The sequence below is a fragment of the Arachis ipaensis genome, chromosome B2 (genome assembly GCF_059453495.1).
Source record: "Arachis ipaensis isolate K30076 ecotype BB chromosome B2, ASM5945349v1, whole genome shotgun sequence".
Classification (NCBI taxonomy): Eukaryota; Viridiplantae; Streptophyta; class Magnoliopsida; order Fabales; family Fabaceae; genus Arachis; species Arachis ipaensis.
The window spans coordinates 31,112,496-31,128,355 of record NC_142437.1 but is presented as its reverse complement, the minus strand read 5'-3'; the positions used below and the strand labels follow the sequence as shown (position 1 = coordinate 31,128,355).

The 15,860-nt window shown below is 39.5% G+C and overlaps 2 non-coding genes across 2 annotated transcripts; both read left to right on the top strand.

Annotated features, from left to right (window-relative positions):
- The first annotated feature begins 6,439 nt into the window (after window positions 1-6,439).
- On the top strand, window positions 6,440-6,547 carry LOC148573480 (small nucleolar RNA R71). Its single transcript, XR_015906474.1, has one exon. It is a non-coding gene; the product is annotated as a small nucleolar RNA R71 (small nucleolar RNA).
- An 8,949-nt stretch (window positions 6,548-15,496) lies between these two features.
- LOC148573479 (small nucleolar RNA R71) lies at window positions 15,497-15,604 on the top strand. The gene has a single exon (XR_015906307.1). It is a non-coding gene; the product is annotated as a small nucleolar RNA R71 (small nucleolar RNA).
- The last annotated feature ends 256 nt before the right edge of the window (window positions 15,605-15,860 follow it).

Sequence of the window (15,860 nt, the reverse complement as noted above, 5' to 3'; positions counted from 1 at the left end):
TTCGCACAACTAACCAGCAAGTGCACTGGGTCGTCCAAGTAATAAAACCTTACGTGAGTAAGGGTCGATCCCACGGAAATTGTTGGTATGAAGCAAGCTATGGTCATCTTGTTAATCTCAGTCAGGCGGATATAAAATGGTTATGGAGTTTTCGAATAATAATAATAAATAAACAGAAAATAAAGATAGAAATACTTATGTAATTCATTGGTGAGAATTTCAGATAAGCGTATAGAGATGCTTTCGTTCCTCTGAATTTCTGCTTTCCCGCTGTCTTCATCCAATCAGTCTTACTCCTTTCCATGGCAAGCTTTCTGTTAGGGCATCACCGTTGTCAATGGCTACATCCCATCCTCTCTATGAAAATGGTCCAAATGCTCTGTCACGGCATGGCTAATCATCTGGAGGTTCTCGATCATACTGGAATAGGATTTACTATCCTTTTGCGTCTGTCACTACGCTCAGCACTCGCGAGTTTGAAGTTCGTCACAGCCATCCCTTCCCAGATCCTACTCGGAATACCACAGACAAGGTTTAGACTTTCCGGATCTCAGGAACGGCCATCCATGGGTTCTAACTTATACCACGAAGATACCAATAACTCGGACTCGGTCCCCTGTATTAGATATCTAAGAGATACTCATTCTAGCTTGGTTGCATGTAGAACGGAAGTGTTTGTCAGGCACGCGTTCATAAGTGAGAATGATGATGAGCGTCACATAATCATCACATTCATCATGTTCTTGGGTGCGAATGGATATCTTAGAAGCGGAATAAGTTGAATTGTATAGAAAAACAGTAGTACTTTGCATTAAATCTTGAGGAACAGCAGAGCTCCACACCTTAATCCATGGAGTGCAGAAACTCTACCGTTGAAGATACATAAGTGATAATGGTCCAGGCATGGCCGAATGGCCAGCCCCCATGAAAGTCTAAGATAGCATAAAACTGATCAAAGATCTCTAATACAATAGTAAAAAGTCCTATTTATACTAAACTAGTTACTAGGATTTACAGAAGTAAGTAATTGATGGAGAAATCCACTTTGGAGGCCCACTTGGTGTGTGCTTGGGCTGAGCTTGAAGTTTACACGTGGAAAGGTCATTCTTGGAGTTGAACGCCAGTTTGTAACGTGTTTCTGGCGTTCAACTCTGGTTCGTGACGTGTTTCTGGCGTTTAACTCCAGACTGCGGCGTAGAACTGGCATTCAACACCCTTTTGCGTCATCTAAACTCGGCCAAAGTATGGACTATTAGATATTGCTGGAAAGCCCTGGATGTCTACTTTCCAACGCAATTGGAAGCGCGCCATTTTGAGTTCTGTAGCTCCAGAAAATTCACATTGAGTGCAGGGAGGTCAGAATCCAACAGCATCAGCAGTCCTTCTTCAACTTTTGAATCTGATTTTTGCTCAAGTCCCTCAATTTCAGCCAGAAAATACCTGAAATCATAGAAAAACACACAAACTCATAGTAAAGTCCAGAAATGTGAATTTAACATAAAAACTAATAAAAACATCCCTAAAAGTAACTAGATCCTACTAAAAACATACTAAAAACAATGCCAAAAAGCGTATAAATTATCCGCTCATCACAACACCAAACTTAAATTATTGCTTGTCCCCAAGCAACTAAAAATTAAATAGGATAAAAAGAAGAGAATATACTATAAATTCCAAACTATTAATGAAACATAGCTCCAATCAGATGAGCGGGACATGTAGCTTTTTGCCTCTTGAATAGTTTTGGCATCTCACTTTATCCATTGAGGTTCAGAATGATTGGCATCTATAGGAACTCAGAGTTCAGATAGTGTTATTGATTCTCCTAGTTCAGTATGTTGATTCTTGAACACAGCTACTTTATGAGTCTTGGTCGTGGCCCTAAGCACTTTGTTTTTCAGTATTACCACCGGATACATAAATGCCACATACACATAATTGGGTGAACCTTTTCAGATTGTGACTCAGCTTTGCTAAAGTCCCCAATTAGAGGTGTCCAGGGTTCTTAAGCACACTCTTCTTTTGCTTTGGACCTTGACTTTAACCGCTCAGTCTCAAGTTTTCACTTGACACCTTCACGCCACAAGCACATGGTTAGGGACAGCTTGGTTTAGCCGCTTAGGCCAGGATTTTATTCCTTTAGGCCCTCCTATCCAGTGATGCTCAAAGCCTTGGGATCCTTTTTATTTACCCTTGCCTTTTGGTTTTAAGGGTTATTGGCTTTTTGCTCTTGCCTTTTGGTTTTAAGAGCTTTTGGCTTTTTCTGCTTGCTTTTTCTTTTTCTTTCTATTTTTTTCGCCATTTTTTTCTGCAAGCTTTGTATTCACTGCTTTTTCTTACTTCAAGAATCATTTTTATGATTTTTCAGATTATCAAATAACATGTCTCCTTGTCATCATTCTTTCAAGAGCCAACATATTTAACATTCTTAAACAACAACTTCAAAAGACATATGCACTGTTCAAGCATTCATTCAGAAAACAAAAAGTATTGTCACCACATCAATATAATTAAACCAAGTTCAAGGATAAATTCGAAACTCATGTACTTTTTGTTCTTTTGTTTTTAAAACATTTTTCATTTAAGAGAGGTGATGGATTCATATTCACTACTTTAAGGCATAGACACTTAAATACTAATGATCATGTAATAAAGACACAAACATAGATAAACATTTAACATAAGAAAACTAAAAATAGAACATTTAAGAACAAGGAATGAGTCCACCTTAGTGATGGTGGCGTTTCCTTCTTGAAGAACCAATGATGTCCTTGAGCTCTTCTATGTCTCTTCCTTGTCCTTGTTGCTCCTCCCTCATTGCTCTTTGATCTTCTCTAATTTCATGAAGGATGATGGAGTGCTCTTGATGTTCCACCCTTAATTGTCCCATGTTGGAACTTAATTCTCCCAGGGAGTTGTTGATTTGCTCCCAAAAGTTCTGTGGAGGAAAGTGCATCCCTTGAGGCATCTCAGGGATTTCTTGGTGATGAGCTTCTTCATGCGTCTCTTGAGATCCATGAATAGGCTCTCTTGCTTGCTCCATCCTTTTCTTAGTGATGGGCTTTTCCTCATCAATGAGGATGTCTCCTTCTATGTCAATCCCAGCCGAGTTGCATAGATGGCAAATGAGGTGGGGAAAAGCTAACCTTGTCATAGTGGAGGACTTGTCAGCCACCTTGTAGAGTTCTTGAGGTATAATCTCATGAACCTCCACCTCTTCTCCAATCATGATGCTATGGATCATGATGGCCCGGTCTATAGTAACTTCAGACCGGTTGCTAGTGGGAATGATTGAGCGTTGAATGAACTCCAACCATCCTCTAGCTTAAGGTTCAGTCTTCTCAGTTGAACCGGTTTGCCTTTTGAGTCAATCTTCCATTGAGCTCCTTCCACACATATGTCCATGAGGACTTGGTCCAACCTTTGATCAAAGTTGACTCTCCTTGTGTAGGGGCGTGCGTTCTCTTCCATCATTGGCAAGTTGAACGCCAACCTCACATTTTCCGGACTAAAATCTAAGTAATTCCCCCGAATCATGGTAAGATAATTCTTTGGGTTCGGGTTCTTACTTTGATCATGGTTCCTAGTGATCCATGCATTAGCATAGAACTCTTGAACCATTAGAATTCCGACTTGTTGGATGGAGTTTGTTAGAACTTCCCAACCTCTTCTATGGATCTCATGTCGGATCTCCGGATACTCATTTTTCTTGAGTTTGAAAGGGACCTCGCGGATCACCTTCTTCTTGGCCACAACATCATAGAAGTGGTCTTGATGGGCTTTGGAGATGAATCTTTCCATCTCCCATGACTCGGAGGTGGAAGCTTTTGTCTTCCCTTTCCTTTTTCTAGAGGATTCTCCAGTCATAGGTGCCATCAATGGTAATGGAAAAACAAAAAGCTTATGCTTTTACCACACCAAACTTAGAATATTGCTCGCCCTCGAGCAAGAGAAGAAAGAAAAGTTGAAGAAAAAGAAGAAATGGAGTAGAGGGAGAGAGGTTGTGTTTCGGCCAAAAAGAGGAAGAGAGGGTTTTGTTGTGTGAAAATGAAGAAGAATGGAGAGGTTTATATAGTGAAGGGAGAGGGGTTAAGTTCGGCCATTTAGGGTGGGTTTGGGTGGGAAAGTGATTTTGAATTTTGAAGGTAGGTGGGGTGTATGAAGTAGGTTTATGGGGAAGGGTGTTTATTGGGAAGAGAGGATGAACATTGAGAAGAGGGAAGAGTATGAGTGGAGGTAGGTGGGGATCCTGTGGGGTCCACAGATGCTGAGATGATCCTGTGGGGTCCACAGATCCTGAGGTGTCAAGGAATTGCATCCCTGCACCAATTAGGCATGTAAAATGCCTTTGCATGCAATTCTAGCGTTTAAACGCCGAATTGATGCTTGTTCTGGGCGTTCAGCGCCCAGATGCAGCATGTTTCTGGCGTTGAACGCCAGTTCTATGCTTGTTTCTGGCGTTCAGCGCCAGCTTTCCTCAGTGTGCATTTCTGGTGTCTGAACACCAGGATGCTGCTTGTTTTGGGCGTTCAACGCCAGATCCATGCTCTGTTCTGGCGTTGAACGCCAGCCAGATGCTCCTTACTGGTGTTTAAACGCCAGTAAGTCCTTCCTCCAGGTGTGATTTTTCTTTTGCTGTTTTTGATTCTGTTTTTGATTTTTCTATTTATTTTGTGACTCCACATGATCATGAACCTAATAAAACATGAAAGAACAATAAAAATAAAAATAGAATTAGATAAATAAAAATTGAGTTGCCTCCCAACAAGCGCTTCTTTAATGTCAATAGCTTGACAGTGGGCTCTCATGGAGCCTCACAGATGTTCAGAGCATTGTTGAGACTCCCCAACACCAAACTTAGAGTTTGACTGTGGGGGCTCTGGTTGACTCTGCAGTGAGAGAAGCTTACTGTGCCTCTTTTCCATGTTTACAGAAGGGTATCCTTGAGTTTTAAACACAAGGGAGTCTTCATTTAATTGAAGGACTAGTTCACCTCTGTCAACATCAATCACAGCTCTTGCTGTGGTTAGGAAGGGTCTTCCAAGGATGATGGATTCATCCTCATCCTTCCCAGTGTCTAGGATTATGAAATCAGCAGGGATGTAAAGGCCTTCAACCTTTACTACTATGTCCTCTACTTGTCCATAAGCCTGTTTTCTGGAATTGTCTGCCATCTCTAATGAGATTTTAGCAGCTTGTACCTCAAAGATTCCCAGTTTCTCCATTACAGAGAGTGGCATGAGGTTTATTCCTGACCCAAGGTCACATAGAGCCTTCTCAAAGGTCATGGTGCCTATGGTACAAGGTATTAGAAACTTTCCATGATCCTGTTTCTTCTGAGGCAGTCTCAGTTGATCCAATGCATTTAGTTCATTGGTGAACAGGGGAGGTTCATCTCCCCAAGTCGCTTTACAAATAAATTGGCATTCAGCTTTATGATTGCACCAAGGAACTTGGCAACTTGCTCTTCAGTAACATCCTCATTCTCTTCAGAAGAGGAATACTCATCAGATCTCATGAATGGCATAAGGAGGTTCAATGGAATCTCTATGGTCTCTAGATGAGTCTCAGATTCCTTTGGTTCCTCAGAGGGAAACTCCTTATTGATCACTGGACGTCCCAGGAGGTCTTCCTCCATGGGATTCACGTCCTCCCCTTCTCTTGTGGGTTCGGCCATGATGGTCAATTCAATGGCCTTGCATTCTCCTTTTGGATTTTTTTCTGTATTGCTTGGGAGACCACTAGGAGGGGTTTTAGTGATCTTCTTACTCAGCTGGCCCACTTGTGCCTCCAAATTTCTAATGGAGGACCTTGTTTCATTCATGAAACTCAGAGTGGCCTTAGATAGATCAGAGACTAAGTTTGCTAAATTAGAGGTACTTTGTTCAGAGTTCTCTGTTTGTTGCTGAGTGGATGATGGAAAAGGCTTGCTATTGCTAAACCTGTTTCTTCCACCATTATTAAAGCCTTGTTGAGGCTTTTGTTGATCCTTCCATGAGAGATTTGGGTGATTTCTCCATGAGGGATTATAGGTGTTTCCATATGGTTCACCCATGTAATTCACCTCTGCTATTGCAGGGTTTTCAGGATCATAAGCCTCTTCTTCAGAAGATGCCTCTTGAGTACTGTTGGATGCAACTTGCTTTCCATTCAGACTCTGAGAAATCATATTGACTTGCTGAGTCAATATTTTGTTCTGAGCCAATATGGCATTCAGAGTATCAATTTCAAGAACTCCCTTCTTCTGAGGCGTCCCATTACTCGTAGGATTCCTCTCAGAAGTGTACATGAACTGGTTATTAGCAACCATATCAATGAGTTCTTGAGCTTCTGCAGGCGTTTTCTTTAGGTGAATGGATCCACCTGCAGAAGTATCCAATGACATCTTAGCTAATTCAGATAGACCATCATAGAATATATCCAGGATGGTCCACTCTGAAAGCATGTCAGAAGGACACTTTTTGGTCAATTCCTTGTATCTCTCCCAAGCTTCATAGAGGGATTCACCTTCTTTCTGCCTGAAGGTTTGAACATCCACTCTAAGCTTACTCAGCTTTTGAGGAGGAAAGAACTTGGCTAAGAAAGCCTTGACCAGCTTATCCCAAGAGTTCAGGCTATCTTTAGGTTGAGAATCCAACCATAGTCTAGCTCTGTCTCTCACAGCAAACGGGAAAAGCATGAGCCTGTAGACTTCAGGATCTACTCCATTAGTCTTAACAGTGTCACATATCTGCAAGAATTCAGTTAAGAACTGAAAGGGATCTTCAGATGGAAGTCCATGAAACTTGCAGTTTTGTTGCATCAGAGAAACTAATTGAGGTTTAAGCTTAAAATTGTTTGCTCCAATGGTAGGAATGGAGATGCTTCTTCCATGTAAATTGGAATTAGGTGCAGTAAAGTCACCAAGCATCCTCCTTGCATTATTATTATTTTTGGCTGCCATCTCATCTTCTTGTTCAAAAATTCCTGTAAGGTTGTCTCTGAATTGTTGTATTTTAACTTCTCTTAGTTTCCTTTTCAGAGTCCTTTCAGGTTCAGGATCTGCTTCAACAAGAATGTTCTTGTCCTTGCTCCTGCTCATATGACAAAGAAGGGAACAAAAAAATAATAATAGGGATTCTTTTTACCACAGTATAGAGGTTCCCTTGTGTGAGTAGAAGAAAAGAAGAATAAGAATGTAGAAGAGAAGAATTCGAACTCAGAGGAGAGGAAGGAGTTCAAATTTTGGGGGAAGAGAAGTGTTAGTAGATGAATAAATAAATAGAAGGAGATGGAAGATAGGGAATTTCGAAAAAAATAAATTTTGAAAAGGAGTTAATGATTTTCGAAAATTAAGATAAAATTAAAATTAAAATTAAAAATTGAAACAATTAATTAATTAAAAAGAATTTTTGAAAAAGAGGGAGGAATTTTCGAAAATTAGAGAGGAAAGAGTAGTTAGGTGGTTTTGAAAAAGATAAGAAACAAACAAAAAATCAATTAGTTAGTTGAGAAAAGATTTGAAAATCAATTTTGAAAAGATGAGAAGATAAGAAGTTAGAAAAGATATTTTAAAAAAGATAAGATAAAAAGATATTTTTGAGAAGATATGATTGAAATTAGTTTTGAAAAATATTTGATTTTTAAAATCACAATTAATGATTTGACTCACAAGTAATCACAAGATATGATTCTAGAACTTAAAGTTTGAATCTTTCTTAACAAGCAAGTAACAAACTTGAAATTTTTGAATCAAAACATTAATTATTGATAATATTTTCGAAAATCATGATGTAAAATTAAGAAAAAGATTTTTGAAAAGTATTTTTAAAATTTTCGAAAATAAATAAGAAGAATGAAAAAGATTTGATTTTTGAAAAAGATAAAGTTTTTAAATTGAAAATTTGATTTGACTCATAAGAAACAACTAAATTTTAAAAAATTTTGAAAAATCAATCCAAATTTTCGAAATTTATGAGAGAAACAGGGAAAGATATTTTTTTGATTTTTGAATTTTTAATGATGAGAGAGAAAAACATGAAAAATGATGCAATGCATGAAAATTTTAGATCTAAACATGTGATGCATGCAAGAACACTATGAATGTTAAGATGAACACCAAGAACACTTTGAATGTCAAGATGAACATCAAGAACTTATTTTTGAAAAATTTTCAAGAAAAGAAAACATGCAAGACACCAAACTTAGAAATTTTTCATGTATAGACACTATGAATGCAAGAATGCATATGAAAAACAAGAAAAGACACAAAACAAGAAAATATGAAGATCAAACAAGAAGACTGGCCAAGAACAACTTGAAGATCATGAAGAACACTATGAATGCATGAATTTTCGAAAAATGCATAAAAAAAATTTAGAAAAAATACAATTGACACCAAACTTAAAAATTGACTCAAGACTCAAACAAGAAACACAAAATATTTTTTATTTTTATGATTTTATAAATTTTTTTGTATTTTTTTTCGAAAATTAATGTGAAAAAGAAAAATAAAGATTCCAAAATTTTTAATATGAATTCCAGGAATCTTGCACTCTCAGTCTAAAGCTCCAATCTGAGGGTTAGACATGGCTTAATAGCCAGCCAAGCTTTAGTATGCTATTACATGCATTGAAGTGATTAGTTGAATCCTCAGTCCAAAGGAATTTGCACATGGCTTTACAGCCAGCCAGGCTTCATCATGCTTCATGAAACACTAGAATTCATTCTTAAAAATTCTGAAGAAAAATGTAAAAATTTTTTTGAAAAGATTTATTTTTTTATATATTTTTTTTTCGAAAATTTATTTGAAGAAAAACGAAAACAAAGAAAAAAAAAATTTTTTTTGAAAAAGTTTTTGAAAACCAAATAAAAGTTGAAACAAGAAGAAAATTACCTAATCTGAGCAACAAGTGAACCGTCAGTTGTCCAAACTCGAACAATCCCCGGCAACGCTGCCAAAAACTTGGTATGCGAAATTGTTACTCAGGTTGTAAAATTTGTTGTTCATTCTCTCCCTGGCAATGGCGCCAACAAACTGGTGCACAATACCATGGTCCAAACATAACTTCACAACTTCGCACAACTAACCAGCAAGTGCACTGGGTCGTCCAAGTAATAAAACCTTACGTGAGTAAGGGTCGATCCCACAGAGATTGTTGGTATGAAGCAAGCTATGGTCATCTTGTTAATCTCAGTCAGGCGGATATCAAATGGTTATGGAGTTTTCGAATAATAATAATAAATAAACAGAAAATAAGGATAGAAATACTTATGTAATTCATTGGTGAGAATTTCAGATAAGCGTATAGAGATGCTTTCGTTCCTCTGAATTTCTGCTTTCCCGCTGTCTTCATCCAATCAGTCTTACTCCTTTCCATGGCAAGCTTTCTGTTAGGGCATCACCGTTGTCAATGGCTACATCCCATCCTCTCTGTGAAAATGGTCCAAATGCTCTGTCACGGCATGGCTAATCATCTGGAGGTTCTCGATCATACTGGAATAGGATTTACTATCCTTTTGCGTCTGTCACTACGCCCAGCACTCGCGAGTTTGAAGTTCGTCACAGCCATCCCTTCCCAGATCCTACTCGGAATACCACAGACAAGGTTTAGACTTTTCGGATCTCAGGAATGGCCATCCATGGGTTCTAACTTATACCACGAAGATACTAATAACTCGGACTCGGTCCCCTGTATTAGATATCTAAGAGATACTCATTCTAGCTTGGTTGCATGTAGAACGGAAGTGTTTGTCAGGCACGCATTCATAAGTGAAAATGATGATGAGCGTCACATAATCATCACATTCATCATGTTCTTGGGTGCGAATGGATATCTTAGAAGCGGAATAAGTTGAATTGAATAGAAAAACAGTAGTACTTTGCATTAAATCATAAGGAACAGCAGAGCTCCACACCTTAATCCATGGAGTGCAGAAACTCTACCGTTGAAGATACATAAGTGATAATGGTCCAGGCATGGCCGAATGGCCAGCCCCCATGAAAGTCTAAGATAGCTAAAACTGATCAGAGATCTCTAATACAATAGTAAAAAGTCCTATTTATACTAAACTAGTTACTAGGATTTACAGAAGTAAGTAATTGATGCAGAAATCTACTTTCGGGGCCCACTTGGTGTGTGCTTGGGCTGAGCTTGAAGTTTACACGTGGAGAGGTCATTCTTGGAGTTGAACGCCAGTTTGTAACGTGTTTCTGGCGTTCAACTCTGGTTCGTGACGTGTTTCTGGCGTTTAACTCCAGACTGCAGTGTAGAACTAGCATTCAACACCCTTTTGCGTCATCTAAACTCGGCCAAAGTATGGACTATTAGATATTGCTGGAAAGCCCTGGATGTCTACTTTCCAACGCAATTGGAAGCGCGCCATTTTGAGTTCTGTAGCTCCAAAAAATTCACTTTGAGTGCAGGGAGGTCAGAATCCAATAGCATCAACAGTCCTTCTTCAACCTCTGAATCTGATTTTTGCTTAAGTCCCTCAATTTCAGCCAGAAAATACCTGAAATCATAGAAAAACACACAAACTCATAGTAAAGTCCAGAAATGTGAATTTAACATAAAAACTAATAAAAACATCCCTAAAAGTAACTAGATCCTACTAAAAACATACTAAAAACAATGCCAAAAAGCGTATAAATTATCCGCTCATCACAACACCAAACTTAAATTATTGCTTGTCCCCAAGCAACTGAAAATCAAATAGGATAAAAAGAAGAGAATATACTATAAATTCCAAACTATCAATGAAACATAGCTCCAATCAGATGAGCGGGACTTGTAGCTTTTTGCCTCTTGAATAGTTTTGGCATCTCACTTTATCCATTGAGGTTCAGAATGATTGGCATCTATAGGAACTCAGAGTTCAGATAGTGTTATTGATTCTCCTAGTTCAATATGTTGATTCTTGAACACAGCTACTTTATGAGTCTTGGTCGTGGCCCTAAGCACTTTGTTTTCCAGTATTACCACCGGATACATAAATGCCACATACACATAATTGGGTGAACCTTTTCAGATTGTGACTCAGCTTTGCTAAAGTCCCCAATTAGAGGTGTCTAGGGTTCTTAAGCACACTCTTCTTTTGCTTTGGACCTTGACTTTAACCGCTCAGTCTCAAGTTTTCACTTGACACATTCACGCCACAAGCACATGGTTAGGGACAGCTTGGTTTAGCCACTTAGGCCAGGATTTTATTCCTTTAGGCCCTCCTATCCACTGATGCTCAAAGCCTTCAGATCCTTTTTATTTACCCTTGCCTTTTGGTTTTAAGGGTTATTGGCTTTTTGCTCTTGCCTTTTGGTTTTAAGAGCTTTTGGCTTTTTCTGCTTGCTTTTTCTTTTTCTTTCTATTTTTTTCGCCATTTTTTTCTGCAAGCTTTGTATTCACTATTTTTTCTTGCTTCAAGAATCATTTTTATGATTTTTCAGATTATCAAATAACATGTCTCCTTGTCATCATTCTTTCAAGAGCCAACATATTTAACATTCTTAAACAACAACTTCAAAAGACATATGCACTGTTCAAGCATTCATTCAGAAAACAAAAAGTATGGTCACCACATCAATATAATTAAACCAAGTTCAAGGATAAATTCAAAACTCATGTACTTCTTGTTCTTTTGTTTTTAAAACATTTTTCATTTAAAAGAGGTGATGGATTCATATTCACTACTTTAAGGCATAGACACTTAAATACTAATGATCATGTAATAAAGACACAAACATAGATAAACATTTAACATAAGAAAACTAAAAGTAGAAAATTTAAGAACAAGGAATGAGTCCACCTTAGTGATGGTGGCGTTTCCTTCTTGAAGAACCAATGATGTCCTTGAGCTCTTCTATGTCTCTTCCTTGTCTTTGTTGCTCCTCCCTCATTGCTCTTTGATATTCTCTAATTTCATGAAGGATGATGGAGTGCTCTTGATGTTCCACCCTAAATTGTCCCATGTTGGAACTTAATTCTCCCAGGGAGTTGTTGATTTGCTCCCAAAAGTTCTGTGGAGGAAAGTGCATCCCTTGAGGCATCTCAGGGATTTCTTGGTGATGAGCTTCTTTATGCGTCTCTTGAGATCCATGAATAGGCTCTCTTGCTTGCTCCATCCTTTTCTTAGTGATGGGCTTTTCCTCATCAATGAGGATGTCTCCTTCTATGTCAATCCCAGCCGAGTTGCATAGATGGCAAATGAGGTGGGCAAAAGCTAACCTTGCCATAGTGGAGGACTTGTCAGCCACCTTGTAGAGTTCTTGAGGTATAATCTCATGAACCTCCACCTCTTCTCCAATCATGATGCTATGGATCATGATGGCCCGGTCTATAGTAACTTCAGACCGGTTGCTGAAATGATTGAGCGTTGAATGAACTCCAACCATCCTCTAGCTACAGGCTTAAGGTTCAGTCTTCTCAGTTGAACCGGTTTGCCTTTTGAGTCAATCTTCCATTGAGCTCCTTCCACACATATGTCCATGAGGACTTGGTCCAACCTTTGATCAAAGTTGACTCTCCTTGTGTAGGGGCGTGCGTTCTCTTCCATCATTGGCAAGTTGAACGCCAACCTCACATTTTCCGGACTAAAATCTAAGTAATTCCCCCGAATCATGGTAAGATAATTCTTTGGGTTCGGGTTCTTACTTTGATCATGGTTCCTAGTGATCCATGCATTAGCATAGAACTCTTGAACCATTAGAATTCTGACTTGTTGGATGGAGTTTGTTAGAACTTCCCAACCTCTTCTATGGATCTCATGTCGGATCTCCGGATACTCATTTTTCTTGAGTTTGAAAGGGACCTCGGGGATCAACTTCTTCTTGGCCACAACATCATAGAAGTGGTCTTGATGGGCTTTGGAGATGAATCTTTCCATCTCCCATGACTCGGAGGTGGAAGCTTTTGTCTTCCCTTTCCTTTTTCTAGAGGATTCTCCAGTCTTAGGTGCCATCAATGGTAATGGAAAAACAAAAAGCTTATGCTTTTACCACACCAAACTTAGAATATTGCTCGCCCTCGAGCAAGAGAAGAAAGAAAAGTTGAAGAAAAAGAAGAAATGGAGTAGAGGGAGAGAGGTTGTGTTTCGGCCAAAAAGAGGAAGAGAGGGTTGTGTTGTGTGAAAATGAAGAAGAATGGAGAGGTTTATATAGTGAAGGGAGAGGGGTTAAGTTCGGCCATTTAGGGTGGGTTTGGGTGGGAAAGTGATTTTGATTTTTGAAGGTAGGTGGGGTGTATGAAGTAGGTTTATGGGGAAGGGTGTTTATTGGGAAGAGAGGATGAACATTGAGAAGAGGGAAGAGTATGAGTGGAGGTAGGTGGGGATCCTGTGGGGTCCACAGATGCTGAGATGATCCTGTGGGGTCCACAGATCCTGAGGTGTCAAGGAATTGCATCCCTGCACCAATTAGGCATGTAAAATGCCTTTGCATGCAATTCTGGCGTTTAAACGCCGAATTGTTGCTTGTTCTGGGCGTTCAGCGCCCAGATGCAGCATGTTTCTGGCGTTGAACGCCAGTTCTATGCTTGTTTCTGGCGTTCAGCGCCAGCTTTCCTCAGTGTGCATTTCTGGTGTCTGAACGCCAGGATGCTGCTTGTTTTGGGCGTTCAACGCCAGATCCATGCTCTGTTCTGGCGTTGAACGCCAGCCAGATGCTCCTTACTGGTGTTTAAACGCCAGTAAGTCCTTCCTCCAGGTGTGATTTTTCTTTTGCTGTTTTTGATTCTGTTTTTGATTTTTCTATTTATTTTGTGACTCCACATGATCATGAACCTAATAAAACATGAAAGAACAATAAAAATAAAAATAGAATTAGATAAATAAAAATTGGGTTGCCTCCCAACAAGCGCTTCTTTAATGTCAATAGCTTGACAGTGGGCTCTCATGGAGCCTCACAGATGTTCAGAGCATTGTTGAGACTCCCCAACACCAAACTTAGAGTTTGACTGTGGGGGCTCTGGTTGACTCTGCAGTGAGAGAAGCTTACTGTGCCTCTTTTCCATGTTTACAGAAGGGTATCCTTGAGTTTTAAACACAAGGGAGTCTTCATTTAATTGAAGGACTAGTTCACCTCTGTCAACATCAATCACAGCTCTTGCTGTGGTTAGGAAGGGTCTTCCAAGGATGATGGATTCATCCTCATCCTTCCCAGTGTCTAGGATTATGAAATCAGCAGGGATGTAAAGGCCTTCAACCTTTACTACTATGTCCTCTACTTGTCCATAAGCCTGTTTTCTGGAATTGTCTGCCATCTCTAATGAGATTTTAGCAGCTTGTACCTCAAAGATTCCCAGTTTCTCCATTACAGAGAGTGGCATGAGGTTTATTCCTGACCCAAGGTCACATAGAGCCTTCTCAAAGGTCATGGTGCCTATGGTACAAGGTATTAGAAACTTTCCAGGATCCTGTTTCTTCTGAGGCAGTCTCAGTTGATCCAATGCATTTAGTTCATTGGTGAACAGGGGAGGTTCATCTCCCCAAGTCGCTTTACAAATAAATTGGCATTCAGCTTTATGATTGCACCAAGGAACTTGGCAACTTGCTCTTCAGTAACATCCTCATTCTCTTCAGAAGAGGAATACTCATCAGATCTCATGAATGGCATAAGGAGGTTCAATGGAATCTCTATGGTCTCTAGATGAGTCTCAGATTCCTTTGGTTCCTCAGAGGGAAACTCCTTATTGATCACTGGACGTCCCAGGAGGTCTTCCTCCATGGGATTCACGTCCTCCCCTTCTCTTGTGGGTTCGGCCATGATGGTCAATTCAATGGCCTTGCATTCTCCTTTTGGATTTTTTTCTGTATTGCTTGGGAGAGCACTAGGAGGGGTTTTAGTGATCTTCTTACTCAGCTGGCCCACTTGTGCCTCCAAATTTCTAATGGAGGACCTTGTTTCATTCATGAAACTCAGAGTGGCCTTAGATAGATCAGAGACTAAGTTTGCTAAATTAGAGGTACTTTGTTCAGAGTTCTCTGTTTGTTGCTGAGTGGATGATGGAAAAGGCTTGCTATTGCTAAACCTGTTTCTTCCACCATTATTAAAGCCTTGTTGAGGCTTTTGTTGATCCTTCCATGAGAGATTTGGGTGATTTCTCCATGAGGGATTATAGGTGTTTCCATATGGTTCACCCATGTAATTCACCTCTGCTATTGCAGGGTTTTCAGGATCATAAGCCTCTTCTTCAGAAGATGCCTCTTGAGTACTGTTAGATGCAGCTTGCTTTCCATTCAGACTCTGAGAAATCATATTGACTTGCTGAGTCAATATTTTGTTCTGAGCCAATATGGCATTCAGAGTATCAATTTCAAGAACTCCCTTCTTCTGAGGCGTCCCATTACTCGTAGGATTCCTCTCAGAAGTGTACATGAACTGGTTATTAGCAACCATATCAATGAGTTCTTGAGCTTCTGCAGGCGTTTTCTTTAGGTGAATGGATCCACCTGCAGAAGTATCCAATGACATCTTAGCTAATTCAGATAGACCATCATAGAATATATCCAGGATGGTCCACTCTGAAAGCATGTTAGAAGGACACTTTTTGGTCAATTCCTTGTATCTCTCCCAAGCTTCATAGAGGGATTCACCTTCTTTCTGCCTGAAGGTTTGAACATCCACTCTAAGCTTACTCAGCTTTTGAGGAGGAAAGAACTTGGCTAAGAAAGCCTTGACCAGCTTATCCCAAGAGTTCAGGCTATCTTTAGGTTGAGAATCCAACCATAGTCTAGCTCTGTCTCTCACAGCAAACGGGAAAAGCATGAGCCTGTAGACTTCAGGATCTACTCCATTAGTCTTAACAGTGTCACATATCTGCAAGAATTCAGTTAAGAACTGAAAGGGATCTTTAGATGGAAGTCCATGAAACTTGCAGTTTTGTTGCATC